Source organism: Penaeus chinensis, chromosome 38 (assembly GCF_019202785.1).
Source record: "Penaeus chinensis breed Huanghai No. 1 chromosome 38, ASM1920278v2, whole genome shotgun sequence".
Taxonomy (NCBI): Eukaryota; Metazoa; Arthropoda; class Malacostraca; order Decapoda; family Penaeidae; genus Penaeus; species Penaeus chinensis.
The window spans coordinates 12975203-12982702 of record NC_061856.1 but is presented as its reverse complement, the minus strand read 5'-3'; positions in this window follow the sequence as shown (position 1 = coordinate 12982702).

The window sequence follows — 7500 nt, the reverse complement described above, 5'->3', positions numbered from 1 at the left end:
GATGAACAGATAGCCAAGTGTATAGATATAGATGGATTGAGGCACATACAGACAGATAGATAGACAGATAGGTAGACAGACAGATAGATGGATAAATTTGGAAATAGATATACCAAAAGACTGACTCACACACGCAAACACAAACCGACTGACGCCGGTTTCTTGCAAATGTTTTTTAAAGGTGTTCCTCAGCCCCTCCGTCGTATCATTATTATTATTTCTATCACTAATATTATTACTTTAACAAGTTCAAATTCAAAGAAACTGACACATAACGATAGGCAAGTGAAAATCTAATTGGAAAATAGTGGCGCCTACGTGAACCACAATTCACTTGGCTTGGGTTGGACTCGGTCGTGGGGCACAGTATGAGTATTTACTTGTGTTATTTGGAAATTTTGATACGGTATGAGTATATGCGTGTGTTATTTGTTTGGGTACAGGCGTTCGTGTATAGAGATTTGCTTGTATATCTGTATATGTGCGTATATATGCATATATATATATATATATATATATATATATATATATATATATCTGTGTGTGTGTGTGTATGTATGTATGTATGTATGTATGTATGTATGTATGTATGTATGTATGTATGTATGTATGTATGTATGTATGTATGTATGTATGTATGTATGTATGTATGTATGTATGTATGTATGTATGTATGTATGTATGTATGTATGTATGTATGTATGTATGTATGTATGTATGTATGTATGTGTGTGTGTGTGTGTGTGTGTGTGTATTATTCAATTCAACTCCAAAGCAAATAAAAATATCAAATAATAACGCTTTAATAAGCAAAGTGAAACATGAGATGCCTTTGAGATTTTACGGAGAAGCTGTTGAATGACTCGATCACATTACCTTCTTTAATATATGTTGCTGCTGTTTTGTTATGCCATAAAGACAAATTACGCTTGTGTATAAACCCATGAGGTACTTAGAAACGAAAAGAAAAATGAAATTATATTCACTAATATGGATACACATAGGTTTCTTCTGAGGAGATGTATCATCTATCGCTCATTCTTTAGAATTTACAAAAACAAATTACTTTTTGCGAGAGAGTTTTTAGTTTAGTTTAGTCCTTTATTTACCACCCTGGCTAACTGCACAGGCGTGGGCAAGCTGTGGTACATTTAATGCATGGTCATTACATTACATAGTGTTACATTTGAATTTTAGCGTATAACATTGCTATGAGTACTTTTATCAGTTTAAGGAAAGGAACAATTGCACAGTCCTTTATCCACTCATCTGCCACGCCGGCATATAGCTTGGGCGTGGGAAAGCATTAATACATTTTATATTCGGTTATGTGATACTACATTCCAAATTTAGGATACAACATAAGTATATCTTCTAGGGCATCAGATGATATGAAGTAGTTACATAGTTCTCCGTACCTCATTAGGTGGCCTGAAAGGCTGTAACACATGGCACTCTGAGATATAATGTACAAGTGTTCGCTTATATTCTTCATTACACAGTTTACACTTATTTTCTTCGACATTACAAACTGTACTAACCTGCCAATACAATCTATATCCAAGCCTGATTCTTGCAGTCACAACATCACACTGTCTTGTTCTTGTTTTATATAAACCATAGATGAAGGAATCTTGCCTAAACCGGTCATAGTGCTTTATGCTACAGTTTTCAGGGCGTTGAGAATTAATCAAATCAGTCAAGTCCTCTCTGAAGGAAGCTTTAATGATGTAGAAAATCCTTGAAAGAGGTATCCCAAGATCTATGTCCACACTTTGTTTGTCACATGCTGACTTTGCTAGGCGATCAGCATGATCATGCCTAGGGATTCCAACATGCGATGGAATCCACACAAAACGTATATTATGGCCTCGTTCTTTTGCACGATACACGTTTATCCTGATGTCATTAGCAATATTTCCCGCACCTTTGTCTAGAGTGTTCAGAGCCTGGAGAGCACTCTGTGAATCGCAGAAAATGACCCCTGAGCCTTGATTCAATAGAAATTCGGTGGCCATGAGTATTCCTGCCAACTCGTTTTGCATAGTGCTAGCCCAGTCATGAACCCTCCTACAATCCTGGTGCTGCAAAATATTGTTTTTTATATACAACAAAAGCCCATCCTGCTCTGCTCCCAGACTGCAAGGATCCGTCAGTGTAGCATTCATATACATTGGAAAGAGTGTCTAGATGCTCATTTATACTTGCAAGTGCATACTGTTTAAGTATAGCAGGGGGGGTACTGTCTTTTTTATATAATATGTGTATAATATACACTTAGGTCCGACATTTTCCACGGTGGTACAGAACGTCCATGTAGGGTCTTAATTATGGGTATGTTCAGCTGAGCTAAGTGTTTACACGTCACTTGTGACCATGGATTTGAGTATGAATCGGTGTTGTTATTCAAAGTTAGCTCTTCTATTCTGTGTTTTAGTTGTCTTTCGAACTCTGTACAATGGAGGGGTTCTCTAATTGATTTGACACTAAATGTGGTATTTATGTATAATATTCTTTCATAAACAGAAGGCAAATTAAGTTCTGTTCTCATATTCACAATCCTTGTTGTTCTAGGGGCACCAAGAATGATCCTCATGGCTTCATTTTGTACACTTTCTAGACTAGTCAACTCTGATTCCTTGAACAATACTAGGTGCAACACATGGTAATCTATGACCGACCTTATGTATGACAAGTAAAAGATGCTCGCAATATTGACATTAATACCATGGTCTTTGCAGACAAGTGTCTTAAGTGGCTTCAGCCGCTCCCACAGCCTTTTCTTCAGGTTTCTAATGAACTCTGAATCATTAACAATCACCCCAAGGTATTTGTATTGATGGCAGAGATCTAGCTCAACGTCATTTATATGAAACCTTGGCAGAGGGATTGTCTGTGGGTTAAGTGCCTTTGTTTTTTCAGATGAAATTATCAAGCCACACTCAGTAGCCCTTGCAGAAAGTATATCTAGAATCTCTTGCATTCTCTCCTCGGATGAGGACTTAATACAAATGTCATCGGCATAGCAAATAATGGAGTCATTGCCTGCAAGTGGTATATCGCCCAGTAATCTATGCATTAGGATATTAAATAGCATGGGACTAAGTACGCCTCCCTGAGGTGTGCTGAGTTCAAATACTTTTGTATGAGTACTCTTAATGCCCCTGAAGAGAACCTGAGCCGATCGATTCGACAGATACATTTGAATCCATGTTAACAGTTTTCCCTGAATACCAAAGCTAGCTAGTTGCTCAAGGATAATTTCCCTGTTTGCAATATCAAAAGCAGATTTAAGATCAAGAAATACGGTTTGCCTGCCTGGGTTTGAGTTTGTTAAGTACTCTGCAAAACAGTGCTGACTGCTACGCCCTGGGAGAAATCCATACAGTCTGGGGAATAACTTAGCATTTGTGCGATACATGAGCCTGTTCAGAATTATTCTCTCAAGTACTTTGCACAGACAGGAGGTCAAGGAAATGGGTCTGTATTTATCAGTATTGGGTTTGGGTATAGGAATGATTAAGCTTTTAGTCCAGGAGCTTGGGAGGATTCCTTGTGATAGGCTGAGTCTAAACAGATGTAAAAGTGGGTTGCCTGGTACCTGAGCAATGTGGCGAAGGACGCTGTAAGTAATGCCGTCCTCGCCAGGAGCGGTTGCCTTACCTTTCAGAAGGGCATTGCTCAGTTTCCACTCGGTTATTTCGACAAAGTCGGAGGGGTCAATAGCAGCACATGCTATTTCTATATTGAAATTTCTATCTATTTTCGACTTGTTGAGCTGATTTTTTATCCCTTGTGGAAGTGAGTGTACTTGAGAATTGCGAGGGAAGAATTTAAATTGTTGTTTTTAAAACCAGAGAATTTTATCCCCTATAATAAAACAGAAAGCTACATTTTCCAGCACGGGGACTGCATAAAAATAAATCCTCACTAAACACCACACTGCAAATCACACACACAAAACAGACGGAAAGGAAGACAGTTAAAGAACAATTCGCGCTGACATGCCAACGCCAACAATCACGCGGAAGAACAGGCGATCCTTCCAAGGGCGTCTTGCCACGACTGATCTCTGTGCACCAGCTATCAAACTCCCGCGGGAATCAAGGTTGCCAACCGAGGCTAAAGAGTCTCCCTTACCCGGGTAATGAGACAGACTCGCCCCCGCCGGACGCCAACGCGGTGGTCTCGGGAAATTATTATTATTATTATATTGTGATTGTTACTACTACTATTACTGCTGTTACTTATATTGTTATTATCATGATCATTATATATATTATCATTATTATTATCATTATTATTTTTTTTTTATTATCATCATTATCATCATCATAATCCTCATCATCATCATCATTACTGCACTTATCCTTTTCATTATGTGATTTTTAGTATCATCATCATAATTATCATTATAATAATAATTATTATTATTAGTGGTAGTATTATTAATATTATTGTTATTACTATTGTGATTATTATTATAATTATTGTAATCATCATTAATATTATTATCATTATCCTCATTAACATCATCATTATCATTATCTTTATCAATGACAGTGTTTTGCTCATGATTATATAGATAGACATATAGACAGACATATAGATAGAACAATTATACAGAGAGATAAATAGATAAATAGCCATATGGATAGATATAGACACAGATACATATATAGCGAAAGCATGACACAAACTTACACAAACAGACTGCCGCTGGTTTATTGCATGTCCCCTGCATCGCATCATTATCATTTCTATCATTTCTATCATTAATATCATTACTTAAAATACAAAAAAAAAAAAAAAAAAAAAAAAAAACATAAACGACATGTAAGCTGGATAACTAGTACGAAAAGGGTGGCGCCTACGTGAACCACATTCCACTTGGCTTGAATTGGAACCGATCGCGGGACCCCTGCGTGGGAGGCAGCCACCCTACCGATCACGCTACCGAAAGGTAATATTTTTGTTGGTTATTTGGGAATTTGAATACAGGATGCGTGTCTGCTTGTGTTATTTTTACAATTATTGTCGCTATTATTTTAATTATTATTACAATTATTGATGTTGTTATTAGTATCATTTTAATTGTTATTTTATTACCATTGTCATTATTATTATTATTATTATTATTATTATTATTGTTATTATTGTTATTATTATTATCAATATTATTGTTATTATTATTATCATTATCATTATTATCAATATCACTATTATTATTATTATTCTCATTGTTATTAGTATTATTAATATTATCATTATTACTATTGATATGATTATCATTATTATTATTGATATTATCGTATCTATTATTATTATGATTGTTATTACTAACATCATTACCATTACCATTATCATTCAATTATCCATTGTTATCATTATTATTATCATTATTATTACTATTATCATTATCATTATTATTATTATTATCATTGTTATTATCATTATCATTATTATTATCATTATTGTTATTATTATTATCATTATTATCATTATCATTATTATCATTATCATTATAATTATAACTATCATTTTTATTATCATTATTATATTATCACTATTATCATTATTATTCTCATTGTTATTAGTATTATTATTATTATTATTACTATTGATATTATTATCATTATTATTATTGCTATTACCGTATTTATTATTATTATGATTGTTATTACGAACATCATCACCATTATCATTATCATTTAATTATCTATTGTTATCATCATTATCAACATCATTATTATTATTATTACTATTATCATTGTCATTATTATTATTATTAATATTATTATTGTTATTATTATCAACTTTACCATCATTATCATTATTATTTCCCTTAATATTATTATAATTATTATTATTATTACTACAATCATTATTATTACTAACATTATCATTTATACTATTATTATTGTAGTTATACCTATTATCCCCTTTTTTTTTTTTTTTTTTTTTTTTTTTGACGTGCACCATCTTATGAAAGGAATTTCACACTCGACATCGAAGTTCTTTACCGAACCCTGAGATGCCAAGCACTCTCCTCAAGATGAAGGCTGTCCCTAGTAACACTGCTTTCTGCAAGCACGGGACTACATGAGGAATGTCTATCCGTTTTAGATGTTTTTTCCAGCTTCTTTGATTCTGTTCTCAGTGCATCAATCACTATTGGTACTACAACTGTTTTAATATCCCATAGTATTTTCACTCTCTTTACGCAGGTTTTGGTATTTCGTGATCTTTTCTTGCTCTTTGGTGGTAATGTTTTGATCTAGCACCGCAAAGTCAGTGATAATGCATTCTCATTTCTTCTTATCTCGAGTGACAACATCAGGCTTTTTGCATAACGTATTTTCTTACCTAACTTGTCTTATTGTTTTCGATACTGATTCTTTGTAAGATTAGAGCACGCACTCACAATATGGGTAATGCTTTCTGTTTTTTCTTTGCAAAGGCGGCATAATGGTGTGGTACTTGTTTTGTTTATGCTATAAGCTACCAAGTTAGTCCTTAGGGCCTGCTCTTGTGCAGCGCAAATCAAACTCTCCGTGCCTCGTTTTACCTTTCCTCCTCTTAACCATCTTTTCCTTCCACTCCCTTTATCTACCGTTGTTAATCTTTTCACAAATTTAAGGTCTTCTGCAACTTTAAGCAGTTTCTCAGGGCTTTCGATGATGTACTTGAGATACTTAGAACTTCTTCCTCAACACAATCTCGAACACTTGTAAGTCCTCTACCTCCTAAATTTCTAGGGATATAAAGCCCTCCAACATTTGATCGGGGATGAAAACCACCTTGCATTGTTAATAACTTTGTTTTTTTTTTCTTTCCATTCTTTCTAAATCTTTCTATGGTCCAGTTAATCACACCTGCATCATACATTACATGTATTGATTGCCCTGATAACATCCCCTCCATTCAACTTGGACCTTAAAGTCGCTCTCATTTGTTAATATATTCTTGCTCTGTTCTTTCCTTCATTTCCTGGTGGGATATAATGCCTCTTTTTTCTATTCCAAAATATTTATAGCCTTTTATCTCAATTCCGTTAAGTTAACAATAACGCCTTCTCCAAATCTATTTCTTCACTTTTGCTTTCTTTTCCCTTTTTAAGGACTAAAACTCCACATTTATCGATGCCAAACGACATCACTTTCACTGCTTCCATACAAATTCAGGTCATCCATTAATAGTAAATGATTTAATCTAGGCTTTCCATTCCCCCAAAAATATATCTGTTTTAAGTTTCGTAATACCAGAGTTAAGGGAATGAGTGTAATGACTAAAAATAATGGTGATAGGGAGTCTCCCTGAAATAAACCCTTGTCAGTGTTGACTGCCCCAAGTGATGACCCTCCTGAAAACAGGTTTGTCTTCCAATCTTCTGAAGCTCTGTAACATTCCTGGGAGCCCCGATAAGTTCTAAGGATTTCAATATCCAACTATATGGCACCATATCATAGGCCTTCCCAAAAAACAATCCAGGCCATGCCT